This window comes from Eucalyptus grandis, chromosome 2 (assembly GCF_016545825.1).
Source record: "Eucalyptus grandis isolate ANBG69807.140 chromosome 2, ASM1654582v1, whole genome shotgun sequence".
Classification (NCBI taxonomy): Eukaryota; Viridiplantae; Streptophyta; class Magnoliopsida; order Myrtales; family Myrtaceae; genus Eucalyptus; species Eucalyptus grandis.
In genome coordinates, this window is record NC_052613.1 from 41,044,334 (window position 1) to 41,064,433 (window position 20,100).

A 20,100-nucleotide genomic window follows, 5' to 3' on the forward strand; every position below is an offset into this window, starting at 1 on the left:
CTAGTGCATCTACTTTCAGACAAGGATGGATTCCCATTATATTATTTCGTGCCTTGGCCCTACAATAAGGCGCAAGGGAGAGCATTAAATTCCAAAAATAAGCTTATTGACATTTCTCTATCGGGCACTTAAATCGGAAGAAAAACAGTGTCGTCTTATCATGTCATGCTGTCGTCATTACACTTAAATAGTCGAAAATAATTGAAACTCCACATTAGATAAATTCAATGAGATTTAGCTTAAATGTTTTATTGCATTTTCCCTTGTAAGTTTAAGACTACGTTATTTCAGATAAAAATTTTATACCTTGATAGGTTTGAAATTCCAGTATAATAATTTTAGGACAGATTATGCAATTATCTTGGAAATATGACAATTCGATTTTCTCAATCTCGTGCTCACACTTAACTCAATACAATATATATACTCGCATCAGACTCGATCCAATTCTAATATTAAAAATTAAATTATAGTGTAAAGCTTCAAACTCCATCTCAAGTTCTCATAAAAAATTTCAAAAATAATGATTCTTTTTTCATTGTCCTTAGTAAAAACCTTTAAATTACTAACAAGGCTCGCAAGTCACATTATTGTAGTATTACAAAATTTGACACCTCCAACATAGGCAATCCATATTGTTAGGCCCAAATACATAAAAGAAGGGGTGAAGTGTTTTTTTATACATATAAAAATATTTATGTTTCTAGAACCAGCAACTTACTTTAAATATATATATATATGCAATTAAACTGTTAATTTGCAATAAGAAACTCATAGAGTTTAGGGAAAAAAGAAATTACAAAAGCTATTTATAGAGTTACAATTAAGATATGCTTTCTCTTCTAGCTCTAGCAGCCCCATTAGATTGAAATTCACTACTTCAGCCAATAGTGCAATTGCCAAGAACTTTGTATTACGCGGACTCAACTCCTCCGACGGCTATCTCACTATAGACTAAATAATTATTAGATCTCTTTCAATAGCCATTCTCACACCTTGTGCACACAACATGGTAGACATATTCTCCCCCAAAATTATTTAACCACACTTCTAAGTGTTTACAAATAATCATTCACATATTTCATCTCTTACCTAAACAATTGCATTCTCTCTAAGCACGACCACTTCTTCCGTGTGTATACAAATGATTTTGGCACCCTTGCTAACTTTTAGGATCAAAACTAAATAGGTTATAATGAAACAGCAAACAAATAGATCTCAAGAACACTAAATGTGTTTCGATTTTTCTTGTTGCAAGCATTCAATCACAAGCTACGTTCTACTCATAGTTTGTCCTCATAGGCCTCCAAAAACAACCCTCCTGTTTCAACCATCTGATTCAAGTCGATCACAGAATGAGTTTCATTTCATCACACGGAAAAGAGACATTTGGAGGGCGTACTTAGAGATCATCAACAAATGAAAAAAACAAAATGATAAGGAGAGTGAGTAGAAGTTTTTTTTTTTTTTTTTTTGACCCAGGGAACCCGCACATCGTACCAACACGGACAGCCCGACAAGCCCGGGGGGTAAACCCTGGGATGATGCTAGCGAAGGACCCACCACCCCGACGTCGCATTAAAGATCCCGTGCGGCCAGCGGGATTCAAACTCCTCTCCTCTGGCAAAGGATCATGGGAGCTCTTATCCAACTAGGTCACCATAGACGGTGGTGGGAGAGTGAGTAGAAGTTGGTAAGTTTATAAATTGACTTATTATAGTGTTTGCAATTTATTTACAATGCTTGTAAAATTTCCAAAGAGTTGGTTATTCTTTAATTCATTTCAAAGTTGGTAAATTTCTAACTGCATTGATAAGTTATTAATAGGTTATTTGGCAATCAAATTGACAGTCATGCTTTTTTGTTATCAACTGTACTAGATATTAATGTTGGCTGGGTCTGCCTGTGTGGGGCTCGATTAACATTAATAAATAAAAGAAAATGTCAAAAAGTCAAAAATGCAATAAAGGAAAAGAAAGGCAGGCTGCTTATTCGGAGAAGACGGGAAAAGGGCTGCGACATCCGGTCTAGAATGGAAGGCCAAATATTGTCGAAATTGACCTAAATTTCAATATATTGTTATAAGACCGAGACGGATGAGTTGAGACAGGTGAGTCCATTAGTTTCATTTGTTGATTGGTTTTGTTCATTGAACACTTTTTCTAAATTATCTCAAATTTCTCCAATCACAATTAGGGCTTCTTACTTCATACATATTAATCTGCTTCTACAGTGACGAAATGTCAGTGTATTGTTGATATTGAATCTCTAATATATTACTAAAGAAGAACCTCTATGTATCTTACTATTTTTTGTGATTAGTAAAAAATTTTGAATCGTCCATGATTTTTTTTGCATTGAATTTTCCACGTAAACTTGTCGCGTTTGCTTTTGTCTGTTTTTATCATTTTGGCATTATTTTTATTCATTACGAGGTTATATTGCGGGAATATATTGCCTGTTATTACAGGGGTTGAGTCGATTTTGGTCCATTTAATCTTGGGAAGAAATTGATTCTACATTAGGTTGATGAATTGTTGCCGGTTCTCTCGAACTTTGTATCAATAATTTCGGAAATCCATCAAGTAAGGGAAATTTTCCGCACTTTCCTTTGACTGACCCTGCACTCAGTCCCGAAAGCTTGCGTCAGCCACATCTCTGATTTTTTGTCTCATCGACCAAGAGCATTTGATTTTATGGTCTTCGTCGTCGTGAAAAAATATGATTTCTGTCCCAATCGCGTCCTCATCGGCGTCTTTGATTTTTTTGTCTCATCGACCAATAGCATATGATTTCATGGTCTCCGTCGTCGTGAGAAAATATCATTTATGCCCCAGTCGTGTCCTCATCGGCCCAAAGCATTTTGCTTGCCTTTCCCAGAACTACTCCATTATTGCCTCGAAAATGTTGACGCAGCCAACATTCTACGACTTTTAGCCATTTCGTCTTCACCTATCGGAGGGATGATCCAGTCCAAAATGTTGTCCAGCAAATTCCTTGTTCTCCCCCATTTTTTTAAGTTGATAATTTTATGCTCAAATGAAAATCCTAATCAGCTACTCCTGATCAAATATTGCTATTTCCCTCTCCTCTTTCAATATAGTCCGATTCGAGTCGATAGCAAAGAGAAAAGAGGGCATGTCTCGATAGCAATTATAGAGCGCTTCTGTGCGTACCGTGTTTAGAGATCATCAAAAAATGAAATATCTAACATAATAAGGAGAGCGAGTAGATTAGTATCAACTTCAATTGAACACTGCAACTTGGAACCGTCGTGCGTAGATTTGAGTTCAGAAAAGGTCCAATCAGAACAGTTCAAGTTAAAGTTAAAGAGATCTTTTTGAGATCTTTTTCTTTATTTGTTTATTTAAGTTAAACAGAACAAGCCGGCTATGTTGTGAGTGGAATACGCGTTTGTGGAATACGCATTTCCCAAATATCTATTCCACCCTTCCCTCTCCCTCAACAAACATTTTTTTCATTGCATCTACAAATTCCACAGTAACAGGCTCCTCATATTATCGGGCAAAAGAACGCTTCAAGTGCCATAACTTTGGCTAAAGAGATACTTAAGTGCCATAACTTACGAAAGGTACACTTAAGTGTCACATTCGAAGAAAACGGATCACTTAAGTGTCACTCCGGCCAAAGTCCGGCAACGCCAACGTGTTCCGGTGAACCGCGCCCAAAACGATGTCGTTTTGCACGCGGCGACGTGGCCAAAACGGCGTCGTTTTGGGCTGACGTGGTAAAAAAATTAAAAAATTAATTAAATTAAATTTAGTTAAAATATTTAAAATAATAATTTTAAAATTAAATTTAGTTGAAATATTAAAAAAAAAATTAAAAAAAAAGGAAAGTGGGGAGGCGACGAGGATTAGCCCTCGCCGCCGCCGCCGAAGGCCCGGCGATGGCGGGGGAGGGTCGGCCGGGGTCACCGAGCCCGGCCGGGGGTCGGCGACCACGACCGACCGACGGCAAGGGCTTGCGAGCCCTCGCCGGATCCGGGCAAGGGCCACGACCCTCCCCGGATCGTGGCGAGGGCTCACGGCCCTCACCCAAATCCGACGAAGGCCGCAAGCCCTCGCCCAGCAAGGGTCCCTCCTCCCCGATCGAGCCAAGGGCTGCCGCTCGCCGGGCGACCCCCGGCGGGCGGCGGCCAAGGCGCCGAGGGCCGCCGACCCTCATCGGATCTTGGCGAGGGCTGCGACCCTCGCCCTCGCCGCCGGTTGGCGGGGTCGCCGCCCCAGCCGGGCCCGGCGACCCGGCCGACCCTCCCCCCGCCGTTGTCGGCCCTTCCCGGCGGCGGCGGGGCGGCGGCGACGGTGGCGGCTAAGGGCTAATCCCCCAACCGCCTCCCACCCTTTCCTTTTTTAAATTTTTTTTCAAAAATTTATTAATTTTTTAATATTTCAACTAAATTTAAATTTTAAAATTATTAAATTTAAATATTTAAATAAATTTAATTAATTAATTATTTTATTTTATTTTGCCACATCAGCCAAAATAACGCCGTTTTGGCCACGTCGCCGTAAAACGGCGTCTCATTTTGAGCTCGGTTCGCGGAAAAGTGCCACATCAACATTTTGGCCGGATTGGCACTCAAATGATCCATTTTACTCCGATTTTGGCACTTAAGTGTCCCTTTGGCCAAAGTTAAGGCACTCCAGGGGTCCGCACGTCCATATTATCGTCAGTCAACTTCATCTATTTTCATAATATTTTAAGAATTCGAATGGTATGTTCACCTAGCAATTTGGTCTTTTGTTTACTTCGATTATCATGGACTAATAGCATTTGATTTTATGGTCTTCGTAGTCGTAGTAAAATACTGTGACTTTCTGATTCAACCATATTCTTGTAGACCCATGGCATTTAAATTGGTATTCTTATAACCACTCCATCACTTTGTTAAGAACATCCAGTCAGAGAAAGAGAGAAAGAGAGAGATCCACCAAGCAATGCCAGCTACTGCTATGGTGAGCTCAGACGCAAGGACGTCATGGGGGAGCGAATATCAAGTGTTTCTAAGCTTTAGAGGACCTAACACTCGAATTAGACTCAGTGACTACCTCTACCATAGCTTAACTTATGTTGGAATAAGTGTCTTTCGAGATTGAACAGCTACGTGTTGGTGAAAGGATCGACGCATTGCTTCAACGAGCAATCGACAACTCCAAGATCTACATACCCATTTTCTTTTGAACTTATGTTTTAAGCCCATTTGTTTTCGTGAGCTCACGCAGATTGTAGAAAAATCCAAATCAAAAGGCAATAGAGCAGTCCTTCAGCCGCGACAAGGCCAAGGTGAGGCTAGACTCGCCCAAATCTGGGAGAAGCCATCTTACTTGTGACCCTTGCCTAGGGTCATGACCCTCGCCAACCACTACAAGCAATCCAATGAGGAAGAAGAGGGAAAAAAAAAAGGAAAATTTAATAAAAAAAATATAAATTGTCATGTCGGTGTTGGTCGAACGCCCGACGTTCACATTAGTGCCAGTCATCAAAATTAATCGATGAACTGAATTGATATCAATGTAAAAAAATTTATGATCAAATTAATCTAATTAAAATGTTTATAATTAAATTAGTATCAATAGGTTTGGAGCTTTTTTTTTTATCATTTTTCATTGCTATGGCATCAACAAACAAACAAAGGGAGAAAATTATGGAGATGCAGGTGCCCTGAGCGCCGGCCGACAAAAGCACGTGATCATCATCTTTTAACGAGACAATGAATGATTGGATAGCCTCGTTGATGACATGGAAGTGACGAGTGGTAATTCCATTAGGGCATCTACTTCCGGAAAAGGATGGATTCCCACTTTTTTTCTTTTGTACATTGGCTTACAGTAAAGCGCAAGTGAGAGCATTAAATTCCAAAAAAAAAAAAAAAAAAAAAAAAAAAAAAAAAAAAAGGCCTATTGACTTATGTCTTTGTTCAGTGCTTAAATCATGTCACGGTATTGCCGTTATACTTTGACAGCCAAAAATGACTGAAGTGCCATTTTAGATAAATTCGACGGGACTTAGGTGAAATCTTTTATTGCATTTTTTCTGATAAGTTTAAGATTACATTGATTCAATTAAAGAGTTTATACCTTCATAGTTTTGAATTTCATTATAACAATTTTAGGATAGATCGTGTAATTATCTTGAAGACATGACAATTTAGCTTTTTCAATCCCATACTCACGCTCAACTCAATACAATATATATGCTTGGTTGCATTAGACTCAATTCAACTCTAACGGTGAAAGAAAGCGAAAGGAAGCAAGAAGCGAACGAAGTTTAGGGAGAAATATTTTGTATTTCTTCACATGTAATCAATGTACAGCATTTAGTAATTATAATACAAGATGTACATAAAGAAAAGGCAATGAAATGTTCTACAAATCAATTTAATATTTCTATCTAATCCCTAATTGATTTTATAATCAAATCAGATTAAATCAAATTCCCGGCATATCTTCCGGATCTTCAGGCATATTTCCAACACTCCCCCTCAAGCTGGTGGCTTGATATCCAAGATGCCTAGCTTGCTTAGTCGATATGCGTGTTGTCTTTGACATAGGGGTTTGGTGAAGATGTCTACAGGTTGTTCACCGGTTCCAATCCCTCTTGTCTCGATTATCTCTTCTTGAATTTTCTCCTGAGTGAAGTGACAATCCACTTCTATATGCTTGGTTCTTTCATGCATTATGAGATTTGCTGCAAGCTTGAGGGCTAATTCATTGTCACAAAATAGCTTTGTTGGCCCTTTCAGTTTTACTCCGAGGTCCCCAAGCAAACCTCGTATCCACACAATTTCACATGTAGTTTTTGCCATGGTCCGATATTCTACTTCGGCTGAAGACAAAAAAACCGTTGCTTGCTTCTTGGTTTTCCATGAAAGAAGAAATTCTCCCAGTTTAATGCAAAACCTAGTGATGGATCTTCGACTCATAGGGCAAGTTGCATAATCTGCATCACAATATGCCATCATTTCCATGTTACATCTTCTAGATAGAAGTATTCCAAGTCCTGGACACTTCTTCAAATACTTCACAACTTTTAGAGCACCATTCATATGAGATTCCTTCAAGTTGTGCATAAATTGACTGAGATTTTGCACTGTGTATGATATATCGAGTATGGTCATAGTCGGGTATATGAGTTTTCCAATGAGCTTCTAATAACTTGTCGCCGTCGGATTCGGATCTTTTAGTACAAGATCATCATTTTGAGATATTCCCCCAACATGATCCGTTGCAGTTAATTTGGTATTTTGCTCGATTGGAATAACTGCTGGCTTGCATCTTGATAAACCGGCTTTTGATATGATCTCCAATACAAGTTTCCGCTAACTAAGGGAAATTCCTTGGTGAGATCGAGAAATCTCAATCCCAAGAAAATAGTTTGGTGCTCCTAGGCCTTTTATATGAAATGTGGTATGCAAATATTTCTTAAGATTCTTTATTGCAACTTCATCATTTCCCATGATGAGGATGTCATCTACATATATCATTAAATAAATAGATAGTGTACCTTTAGTCCATGTGAACAAGGCATAGTCATACTTGGATTGTTTGAAGTCTGCAGTTGTGAGAGCATTAGCAAACTTGGCATACCATTGCTTGGAGGCTTTTTTCAATCCATAAAGGGATTTGCGGAGATAACATACTTTATTCTCTTCCCCGTCTCCGTAAGCCCTAAGGAATATCCATGTAGATTTTTTCATCCAAGTCACCATGAAGAAAGGCGTTGTGGACATCCATTTGGTGTAACGACCAATCATGAGTTACTGCAACTGATAAGAATGAGAGAACTATGACATCTTAGTGACTGGAGAAAAGGTTTCGTGATAGTCAAAACCTTCTCATTGAGTATATCCCTTGGCCACCAACCGAGTTTTGTAATGCTCAATGGATCCATCTGCTCTATATTTGACTTTATAAACCCATTTGCATCCTATGGACTTTTTGTTTGGAGGAAGATTGATTAATTCCCAAGTATGATTATCAATCATTGCCTATAATTCTACTGCTATAGCTTGTTGCCACCGTGGATCTCTGCCTCATCATAACTAGATGGTTCCCTTTCATCGAATGTGCGACTAATGCAACATCTATGTTCCGGCAAAAGCTTATCAAAAGAGACATAAGAAGATATTGGATAGTTAATACCTAGTGAATTAAGGGAGGCACAGATATAATCTTTGGTCCATGTCGGTGGTCGTGTGGCTCGCCTCGAACAACGTGGATGATTCGTTGGTGGTGGAGGAGGAGATATTTCTTCAATATTGGTTTCTGACAAAACATCATAATCATTCTCCATATTGAGTTGAGTTGTAGGCATACTTTCCATTGCTTCCTCCGGATGCAACTGGTCAGGTGAAGTTGAAGTTGAATGAATAACTTGGTTCGGAGGTGCTATGAGAAAATATTCAGGAGATACACTTTCCTCGTTTAAGAAATGATGGGAATTGATTGGGACACTCAAATCCTCTGTGGTTTCACAAAATGGGAAGACAGTTTGGTGAAAAATAACATCCCTGCTCACGAAAAAATCTCCTGTTGATGGATCGAGAACACGATATCCCTTCTATAGGTTGGGATAACCCATGAATATGCATTGCCTAGCACGTGGACTCATTTTGTCCCGAGGTCCCATAGATTTGGCATAACATAGACAACCGAAAATCTTTAGATGATCATGTGTTGGTTTTTTTCCATAAAGTAATTTGAAAGGCAATTTACCAGCCAGTATTCGAGCTAGCATGCGGTTGATGAGGTAAGCTGCAATAATAACACAATCTCCCCAATAATTCTCTAGAATAGACTTTGAAACTTCAATACTCATGTGACTACCAATAGATGACGATGTTTACATTCCACCGCCCCATTTTGTTGTGGAGTATAAATGTAGGAGCTTTCATGTAAGATGCCATGGGACAAGAAAAGTGAACTGCAGTCATGGTTAAAAAAACTCTTTCCCATTATCAGTGCAGATTCGCTAAATTGACTTCCTAAACTGATTTTTGGTCAGAATGATAAACATTTTTAGATGAAAGGGGACTTGAGCTTTGGACTGCATCGGAAACACCCATGTGGCACGAGAGTGACCATCCACAATTGTGAGAAAATAATGTGAACCATCATGATGTGACATGTGATAAGGTCCCCAGACGTCCACATGAATTAATGAAAAAATATTATTGGAATGATTCCTACTGGAAGGAAAAAGTGTACAAAATTGCTTTGCGAGGGGGCATATATGACATTTAGAGCAAGGAAAAAAAGCACTATGACCCATTCTCAAATGTATAAGAAAATTCTTATCATTGGCAGTAACATTACACAATGACAATTTATTCAGGGGAATTGAAGTCAAATCAAAATGACCTGGAAAATAGGTCCAGAAATATAATCCTTTGGAAAGACTACCCAAGCCCATCAGTTTCCCAATTGAAAGGGCCTGAAAAAAATAGGTGTCAGAATCGAAAAATATTCAACAAGAATTTTCCTTGCAAACTTTGGACACGGAGCTAAGATTGAATTGAAATTGTGGGACATCAAGAACATTTTGAAGGGTAATTTGGGGACTCAGTTGAATAGTGCCTATCAAAGTGACATGAGTGATATTCCCGTTTGGAAGTTGCACAAAAATAGGTGTATCTAATTTCTTATGCATATCGGAAAAAATCCCGTATCACAAATGATATGATCACTTGCTCTTGAGTCAACTATCCATGCCTTTCTTGAAATATAATTTATCAGGCGGTGAGATATACCTGTAAAACTTCCTCCTTTATTTGCGATGTCAACATTTTGCAATGTCTGCATCAATTGTTGATATTGCCCATAATAATGGGTCGGTCACTATTTAGACCAGTAGGTCCAATGACCAGGTAAGTTACAAAATATTCTTTATTTTTCCCTTTTTCTCCTGGATTTCCATGTAGTTTGCAACAATTATGTTTGTATGATGCGGATGTTTGCAATGCTTGCAATATAATTTACCTCTCCCTTTTGAATTTTGGCCAAAATTCCTTGAAGATGCAAAAATAATTTGGCCGCCGAATGCCTTCATCATGGAATTATATCCATCGTCTAATTCAATTGAGAGATTAGGCCCTTGCAGACCGTCAAATCGCTAAGGAGGATATGGACCGTTGATGCCGTCCTTTTTAAGGGATCTATCGTCGCTAGAGGAAAACCCTCGCCCCTCTCGATTCTCTCTCTCTTGGGCTAGGGTCTTGACACTCGAATCTCGCTGCTCGCCGTGGAGTGCAAGAGTGATGCTGTCGCTTCCTTGTGCATGCTTTGGAGTCATGAGCCATTGGCTTTCTTCCTAGACAGCTAACTAGAAAATCCATCCGAGGGGAGGCACTGGATCCATCACCAGAATCTGCGAACATAAAGTTAGGTACGTCTCGTTCAGAATCAAAATGAACCGAGTGGATTTTTCCCTCTCCTTCATAGATTTGTATTGTCTGAGGGTTTCCGCTAGTCCCTCGACCTTTTCCTCCACGACTTCGAGCTCATTCCAAAGTGACAAGAGCTTGTTGTAACAAGTCGTGACCGTCATATTTCCTTGCTTGAATTCGCTGAGTTCCTACATGAGAGAAAAAATCTTTGCTTGATCTAACTTCCCGTACATTTCTTTGATGTTGTCTCACATCTTTTTCGAATCCTTCGTCAGTGGAAGGCCGGCTACAACATCTAGAGAAATGCAGTTGCCAATCCATGTTCAAATGAGGTGGTTACACTTTCTCCAGTGTCTGGCCAGTCGCTCGTCCAAGGAATTGGTACGGTCCCGTTGAGGAAACCGTCTTTGTCCTTCATTATGAGGGCTCGCCGAAAGTCCTGCAACCATTTGTTGTAGTTTTCTAGCCCGGTCAATTGCAAACTAATTAGTTGTAATTCTGGGCCATCGGCGGTTGACACGGGCTCTGGTCGGCCAGTGACGGCCGCAATCAGAAAAGGTAAAAACCCGGGTGAGATACTCGGGTAGGGATTCTTCCCTATACCTAATCCGCTAGACCCAGTTCCATGACCCGCATTAATAAATCCCGAGTAGGGATTTGTTCCCAAACCCAGTTCACCTGACCCGCCAATCTGTTCTGGTTCGACAGATAGGCTTGTCCCACTTGTGGTTGGTGGGCTCCCGTCGACCTGGGACGTTATTCCGGTAGCTCGCTACCCCCAGCAATGATGGATTTGGGCCTGGCCCAATGTACCATGGATAAAGTGTCCATTGGTAAGGATGGCCTAGAATGGGCTACCCCATATTTGACTAAGCCGAGAAGAGTTGCCACTATACGCCTTGGGCCTGGACTTGATGTTGGGTTACAAGAATCGTGCCAGAGGTGTGGCCTTGCGTATCTCCCATAGGTGTGGTGTATCCCGTGGATGAAACACCAGTGGCAAGGGGCAAATTCTCTGGGTGAGTCATGGTAAGAATTTGCCTTTGCTTCTTTTCCTTTTTACCGAAAACTGATTCCTTCGTAAGAAAGTATTGATTTGCCTTGCAGATCAAGGGATTTGGAAGGCAATCAGTGTGGAAGCGAAGTCAAGAGCCTGGTGCTCTGATACCATGAAAGAAAGCGAAAGGAAGCAAGAAGCGAACGAAGTTTAGGGAGAAATCTTTTGTATTTCTTCACATGTAATCAATGTACATCATTTAGTAATTATAATACAAGATGTACATAAAGAAAAGGCAATGAAATATTCTACAAATCAATTTAATATTTCTATCTAATCCCTAATTGATTTTATAATCAAATCAAATCAAATCAAATTCCCGACATATCTTTCAGATCTTCGGGCATATCTTCCAACAAATGGCAAAAACTAAATTACAATGTTAAGCTTTACAATCCATCTCTAGTTCTGATAAAAAAAATTCAAGAATAATGATTTTTTTTCTTTGTCCTTAGTAAATCCTTTAAATTATTGACAAGGCTTGCAAGTCACATGACTGTGGTACTACAAAATTTGACACCTTTGACACGAAATCCATATTGCTAGGTCCAAATATATAAAAGAGGCGGTGAAGTGCTATTTTATGTATGTAAAAATATCGATCTTTCTAGAACCAGCCCTTTATTTAAAATTTGTTTTTCATATACAATTAAACTGATATTTGTAACAAGAAACTTATAGAGCTTAGAGTTTTCAATTAGGATATGCCTTCTCTTTTAGCTCCAGTAGCCCAATCAGGTTGATATCCACTACTTGAACCAACATTGCAAATGCCAAGGACTTTGTATAGCGTGGACTCTATTCTTTCTATGATTATCTCACTATAGACTAAATAATTATTAGATCTCTTCCAATAACCATTCTCACACCTTGTGCACATAGCGCACTAGACACATGCTCCCCAAAATTATTAACCACGCTTCCAAGTGTTTACACATAATCATTTGCATTGTTTGTCTCTCACCTACACAATTGCATTCTCTCTTAGTCCAATCACTTCTTCCATGTGTATACAAATAATTTTGGCACCATTGCTAGCTTTTAGGATCAATACTTAGTTAAGAGATAGATCTCAAGAACGCTCGATGTGCTTCAATTTTTCTTGTTGCAGGCACTTGGTGGCAAGCTACATTTAACTTGTGGTTTGTCCTTATAGGCCTCCATAAACAACTCTGATTCAACTATTTCCTCACCGTCCCATATCATTTGATTCTGTTACTCGTATAACCACTGCCTATATTTTTTCATGACGTGTTGTCGCGGCCACCTTCTACGACTCTCAACCATGTCATATTCACATATCAAAGAAATGACCCGCTCAGAAACTTTATTTAGAAAAAATCCTAACTATTAAACCGCATCACTGACCTCCCTCCTCTTTTTCTTTAAGGTAGCAATTTTACGTTCATATGAAATATCCTAATTAACTACTCCTGGTCAAACATTCCTATTTGGCTCCCTTGTTTCAACCAACCGATTTGAGTTGAAACGCAGAATGAGTTTTATTTTCATCACATGAAAAAGGAACTTTGAGAAAGAGTATTTAGAGATCATCAGCAAATGAAAATCAAAATGATAAGGAGAGGGAGCAGAAATTGAAGCTTACAAATTTAGTACAATGCTGCGAGATCTACTATAGCATTGGCAATTTATTTGCCATACTTGTAAAACTTCAGAGAAGGTGGTTATTCCCTATTTTATTTCAAAGTCGGTAAATTTCCAATGGTGTCGTTAAGTTTGATAAGTCATTTGACAATCAAATCGACGGCCATGCTTTCTTTTAGGGATTGTACTGGATATTTTGGTTGGTCGGGTCCGCCTCTGTGGGGACCAGCTAACATTAATAAATAAAAGAGAAAAAAGGTGAAAAAGTCAAAAAAGCAAAAAGAAGAAATGAAAGATGGGTGGCTCGTGCGTGGAGTAGAAAAGAGAGGGAGAGAGAGAACGCGGAAAAGATAGAAAAAGGGCTGCCGGAGATTGAACCCGTCGTCGCTCCTTCCAGAATCGGTGTGTCGATGTTAATTTTCAGTCGCCGACCCGCCGGTGGGAGCCATGTCTACTCTAAGTGGGTTTTTTTTTTTTTTTTTTTGGTCTGAAATAAGTCTTTCATTCATATAAAGCAAGGATTACAAGTAGATGATAAGTTAGCTTCAGAACATAAGATACTCACAAGAGGTTGGGGAGGTGCATTTACCCAATTTTTGAATAGGCATTTGAGGCGATGTGCTTTCACGACCCAATCGGCAGCATGGTTTGCTTCTCTCGGACAATAGGAGAGCTTGACAAGAGGTAGATTTTGTAGAATATCTATGCTTTCAATAAGTAAACTGGTCACAACCCATGGAACCTCAGCCTGGCCCAAAATTGCCTCCACAAGTGCACGGTTGTCACTCTGTACTTCCCCTTTAATTTCCCTGAACTGAACTTCCACGTGACTTCTTCTTCTCCGGTTCAGAAAGCGCAACCCGTGCAGGATCACTAGGGCTTCAGCGTGCAGGGGAGACGCGGCATAGATCTCAGCGGTGAATCCGTCAATCAGCAGGCCGTTCAAGTCTCGGATGATTCCAGCGACGGAACTCTTCTCTTCTCCTTTCATCCAAGAACAATCCACGTTGAGTTTGAAGCTGCTGCTGTTCGACGCTATCTAGATCTCGAATGAATCTGGCCTGCTGGTTTCCTGCTGCTTTTTGCTCGGAATCCATCTGGAGTAGGCCCGAACCCCTGCTTGGGTCAAATCGACTATGTATTCGGTTTTGGGAGGTTGGGATCTAAAGATGTAGTCGTTTCAAAGCTTCCAAAATAACTAGATCGTGCTTGCCACCATATCTACTGAGGGTAAATCATTTTTTGCTGCAACAAACTCTGCAAACCACTTATCCATCCGAGTAACTGAGATTGTTTTGTTATAGATGTTGAGGCGCGGGTCACTCCATATTTGTCAAGTCCTTTTATAGAGGAAGAACAGTTGTTCTACTGTTTCAGGATGCCGAAAACAGAGGGGACACAGGGGTTTAGGTAATATTCGCCTTTTATAGAAATTATCCTTTGTTGGGATTGCATTTTGGCATATGCTCCACAGGAAAAACTTTACTTTGAGGGGGATTGGAGTATTCCATAACCTAGTCCATAGGGATCTGGGCGGCTAATAGGAAGTTGTTGCTCTGTTTGGGTCAGGAAAATTAGTCAATGAACATACCCTGTTGTAGCCACTTTTGACTGAGTAGGAGCCTGACTTGTTCCCCGTCCAGATTAGCCTATCTTGCTATGGGTGTGTGCTGATTGGAGTTGTAAGAATTTCATGAATGACTTGTTCGTCAAATAGATCTCGAAGTTTAGGCTCGTCCCATAATCTCCTTTCATTGTTCATTAATTCAGCAACTGTCTCAGGATCATTCTTATTCGCCAGACCTCCTATCACTCTCCTTGGAAGCCATCTGTCTCACGGAATGTTAATGCTTTTCCCATCTCCCACAATCCACCTTACCTCCGATTCAATAGTGTCTCGACCTATTAGGATGCTGCGCCAACCCCAAGATGGTCGTTGTCCTATTTTTGCCTTCCATAAGTCCCCATTTGGATAATAGACTCCTTTAAGGATCTGGCCCCATAAGGCTGATGGTCATTGAGAAAGTCTCCAGGCTTGTTTTCCTAACATTGCCTTGTTGAAATTAATTAGGTCGTTAAAGTCGAGACCTCCTTCATCTTTTCTACCTTTCAAAACTTCCCATTTCTTCCAACACATACCTCTTTTAGAATCATTTTGTTTCTACTAGAAAGCCGCAATTCTTTGTTCGATGGCTTTACAAACTGAGATAGGAATTTTGAAGTGAGGAAGATCCTATACCTCGGCTTTTATCAATATTTCTTTGCCAGCTTTAGACAATAACTTTTATTTCCATCCTTCAAGCTTCATGTTCACTTTAGCAATAATTTAGGAAAACATCTCCTTTTTTGTTTGTCCCCAATCAGATAGAATTCTCAGGTATTTCCTTGTTTTGTCAATAATAGGCAATCGTAACTCATTTGCCATATTTCTCTTTAAGCTCAAAGGGCAGCCCTTGCTAAAAAAAAAATCTCCTGATTTATTTAGATTGATAGCTTGACCAGTTGTATAACAATACTGATCTAGAAGATTTGCCAAATTTTGACATTCTCTGACTGTCCCATCCATAAAAATTATAGCATCATCAGTGAATAATAAGTGAGACAATGTGGGGCAATACTTGTTTAGTCTTATTCCTTTGATGCTCCCATCTTCTATCGCTTTGTGCATCATCCAAGAAAACACATTAGCCATCAATATGAAAAGGTACGGGGACAATGGATCTCCTTGTCGTAGTCCCCGTGTGGGTGTAAAATATCGTGTTTGATTGCCATTGACTTTGACACTAAATGTCACTGTGGAGACACATGTCATCACCAACTCAATCCATCTTACGTTAAACCCCATCTTTAACATACTCATTTTTAAGAAATCCCATTCAACCCTATTATAAGCCTTTTTCATATCCAGTTTAAGGATTGCCTGGAATTTCTTTTCTCTTCCTCTGATTCTCAACCGATGCAACACCCCTTGAACAATAAAAATGTTATCTTGTATTTGTCATCCTTTAACAAAGGCACTTTGTTCACGTACTATTATCTCAGTGAGCCATGGTTTCAATCTGTTTGCTAACACTTTGGAGATTATTTTATAGTTGAAGTTGCATAGACTAATAAGGCTGAATTGACAAATACTTTCTGGATTTTTTACTTTTGGAATGAGAGATATGTGAGTTTTGTTGAGTAGAGGGTCAAATTCACCTGATTCAAAGAAGTTTCTTATCAAATTTAGCACATCCGGCTTGATTTCTTCCCAATAATGCTGATAAAATTGTCCATTAAGACCATCCGAGCCAGGAGCTTTTAGGGAGCCTAGCTAGAAAACCGCTTCTTTAACCTCTTCCGTAGAAATAGGAACTAAGAGGCTTTTGTTCATTTCCGTGGTCACTATAGTTGGGCACATGTCCAAAATAGGTTGAAAATCTCTTGGACTCGCTGATTCATATAGAGAACACTAGAAATCATCTATGTGTTGTTTCAATATCTTGTGGCCCCTGCACCAATTGTCTTCATTGAGGCACAATACAGAAATTATGTTCCATTGTCTTCGTTGAACCGTAGTGGCATGGAAATATTTTGAATTCCTATCACCCCATTGTAGCCAATTTATCCGAGACCTCATACCCCAATACATCTCCTCCTGCCGCTAAAGCCGCTCAATATTCTCTTTAATTTCTTGACTATCCACTCTGCTGGAAAATTCAAAATCCCCATTTGTGATCTCAGTAAGTTTCTGTTTGAGACTTCTAATTTGGAGAGAGGCATTAGAAAACTTGTTTTTGCTCCTTGCTGCCAATTCCTTAGTAACATGCTGTATTTTCTGAGAAAATGTTTTGTAACAGTGCTGGTCTCCTCCCCAATAGCTTTTAATAATCTCCCCACACTCTTCTTCCTCCATCCAAAAGGCTTCAAACTTGAATTCCTTCCTTCTTCTCTCCCAAACAGGATGTAGAGACAACAAAAATGGGCTATGGTCTGAACCTACCGCTGGAAGGGCCACCGCTTCAGCATTTGGAAAAGTAATTCTCCACTCCATTGTGCATAAGGCTCTATCCAGCCTCTTCTTCACTAAGTTGTCACCATCTCTATTGTTGGCCCAAGTAAAAGCACATCCTTTAGTATCAATATCCATTAAGAAGCAATCATTAAGCATGTCTCGAAAGGCCGCTATTCGATGTTGATCAGCTTCCCTCTTCCTAACTTTTTCCCTAGCTATAGAATTTCATTAAAGTCTACCATACAAAGCCATGGAAGTTGATTGATGGAGTGAATATCCCGAACCTTTTGCCATAATAGAAGTCTCTCCTTAAAGTTTGTGGAAGCATGCATGAGTGTAACTCTCATAATGTGGCCACTAGAGGGATCCTTGCTTTCCACATCCATGTGCTCCTTAGAACTCGAATTTATCTTAACATCCACATTCTCATTCCACATAAGCACCAATCCCCCAGCAATTCCTATTAATTGCTCTATAAACATGTGTTGGAACTTCAGTTGTCTTCTGATTTTATCCACCATCGTCTTCTTGTTTTTGGTCTCCATCAAAAAGACCAAGTTGGGCCGTTCTTGAGCCACTAAGACTCTAAGCTCCTGGATTGTCAGGGAGTTACCTAGCTCCTGACAGTTCCAGCTTAGGATCTTCATGGTATCTTTGGTCGCTTATTAGGGCTAGCCACCAAAGCCCAATCATTCCCCTCTTTTACCAGCTGCACAAGGGTCTCTAGTAACTCCATGTTATCAAGGGGAGAGAAGAATTAGTAACTTATGTTCTTTTATGTTTTTTTGCTTGTTGATACTTCATCATTTTCTTACCAGCATCTCCTATAATTTTTTATCCAGCTTCATTAGGGCCTTCTAAATACATTATTTGTTTTCCACTCCCCTCTTTGGTTGCTATAATTTTCTCTCCTCCATCTCTGCCCTCCTTTGAAGAAGAGCTTTCTACTCTTTTTTTGTTCCGAGAAAGGTAGGTATTTGTCTCGGTTTCTGTCCTAGCAACTATCTCCATATTGACTGTCATTAAGGGAGTTTCAGGTACTGACTCTTCTTCTTCATAATTTGGATCAACCTTTCCATAAAATGCTTCCCAATATGGACTATGATCTCTTACTTCCGCTTTGAGCTAAGGACCGTACTTCCCAACCTTATTAGCTGCCCAATTTGTTGTTTCACATGGTATCTTCTCACAATATGATGCACAGTGACCGATAGAAATGAGGGAGATGTTCATATTTGAATTCCACTCATAGATTCTTGTTCCCGATCTTTACAAATGCCCCTATTTTAAGAGAGGCTGAAAGTTCCAGCTCTACTTTGACTTTACCAATTTTAGGCTCCGTTTGGGAACAGCTTTCCCAAGGGCCTTTGAGGGTCTAAAGGCCTTTGAGCCAAATGTTGAGTGTTTGGGAACTTTTTTCGTTGCCTTTGCCAAATGCAAAGCCTTCCCAAGGCTGAATGCCCAAGGCGGGTTGGGGGCTGCCTTGGGCATTCTCGAATGCTAGCCTTGAAGATAATGAATGTTTTTCTTCCGAAATTGTCCTTGTTAATTTTTTGTTTTTTCCGGCTTTACCCCGACTACTGTTCATCGTCTTCATCCTTTCGTTCTATCTACTGAGAACACAGCTAGCATCTACGCACAGTCGCCGGTGAAGGACAGGTGGGTCGGCGAAAGGCAAGTGGTCCGGCTAGGGACCCACGACTCTCCGACGAGGGTCGCCGCGCAGAGGACACCGGCAACCCAGATCGTGCGCAAATCTGGTCACTCGATTTGGGTCGCACGGATCTAGGTCGCAGCGACCAAATCGTGAGCGTCGGGCGACCTCTGCGGCGTGGTGGGTCGCACAACGGCTCGGCGAGGATCGCGGCAACCGGGATCTCGCGATCTGGGTCGCCGCGACCCAGATCGAGCGGCACCGGCGACCTCCGAACGGAGGTCGCGGCATGGCGAGTCGAGGCGACCGTCCGACGAGGGTCGCAACGACCTAGACGGGAACCCTAGCCGGACGCTGCCCTTCGCTGGACAGCCTAACCTTCACCACGCCGCCTACCCTTTGCCGCGGTAACCGGCGAAGCCTTGGCCGGCCAACTCTCATTTTTTCCCTTTTTTTTTAATAACAAAAGCATTTTGCAAATTTAATTTATCCAAACACTATTTTACTCAAAGATACTTTACAATGGACTTTCACAAGTACCATTTACCAAACACAATTTACATTTTGAAAAACTCCTTTGACTCAAATATCTTTACATTTTCTCAAAGACTTTCTCCAAAAGTCTTCCCAAATGCACCCTTATAGGGGCTGTTTCCTCTAGATTCAAGTTGTATTTCCTTAACTATGCCAACCTTACTAGCAACATCAGAGAAAACCTCTTATATGATCCATCCCAGGGGTAAACCAACAATATGAATCTAGAAATCATATCTAGAAAAGTCATAGCAGTGTTCTAGAATATCTGACTCACATTGTTTTAACACTAACAAGTTGCTAGCAAAGGACCATGATCCTGATTTCAGAACTCTCTCCTTTTCCTCCTCTGATTCAAATACAAAAGAGAACAGCCCCAATTCTTTCTGGGAACACACAATAGCCTCCGATTTCCACGCTTTCTTCATAATATTGCAAAATGCTTGAAAGTTAACATTGGGTTTCGAATATAGCTTACCAAAGAGAGTATGACTGCATTCTATTTGTTCGTTGGGTGGGATTTCCTACTGCACTTCGATCAAATCACTAGCTGACCATAAATGGCCTAAACTCTTGCACAAGGCAGCAAGACGACATTGATTCTCCTCCTCATGGTCCATGCTGGCAACAAATCAAGAGCTCTCGCTGAGATTGATAATGGGAATCGACATTATCTGCTAGGGTTGAGGATTTTTGTCGGGACAGCTTTGTTGTGGTGTTGTGAAGGGGGAGATTGAAGGGAGCTCCGTGGATGTTGGGTTGGAATTTCTGGTCTGTATACTGCTGCTGCTTCACGATCTAGTTTCAGCGGAAGAAAAGAAGGTGCGTGTTCTGAAGGGTTAGTGTGT

The 20,100-nt window shown here is 40.4% G+C and overlaps 1 protein-coding gene across 1 annotated transcript in view; it reads right to left on the bottom strand.

The window, feature by feature from the left end:
- LOC104432816 (uncharacterized protein YKR070W-like) overlaps nucleotides 1-19,858 on the bottom strand; it is a 71,992-nt gene extending 52,134 nt beyond the window's left edge. Inside the window, exon 1 of the mRNA XM_039306034.1 lies at nucleotides 19,731-19,858. The gene's annotated coding sequence lies outside the window, so the exon portion shown is untranslated. The remainder of the gene's footprint in view (nucleotides 1-19,730) is intronic.
- Nucleotides 19,859-20,100: the final 242 nt, after the last annotated feature.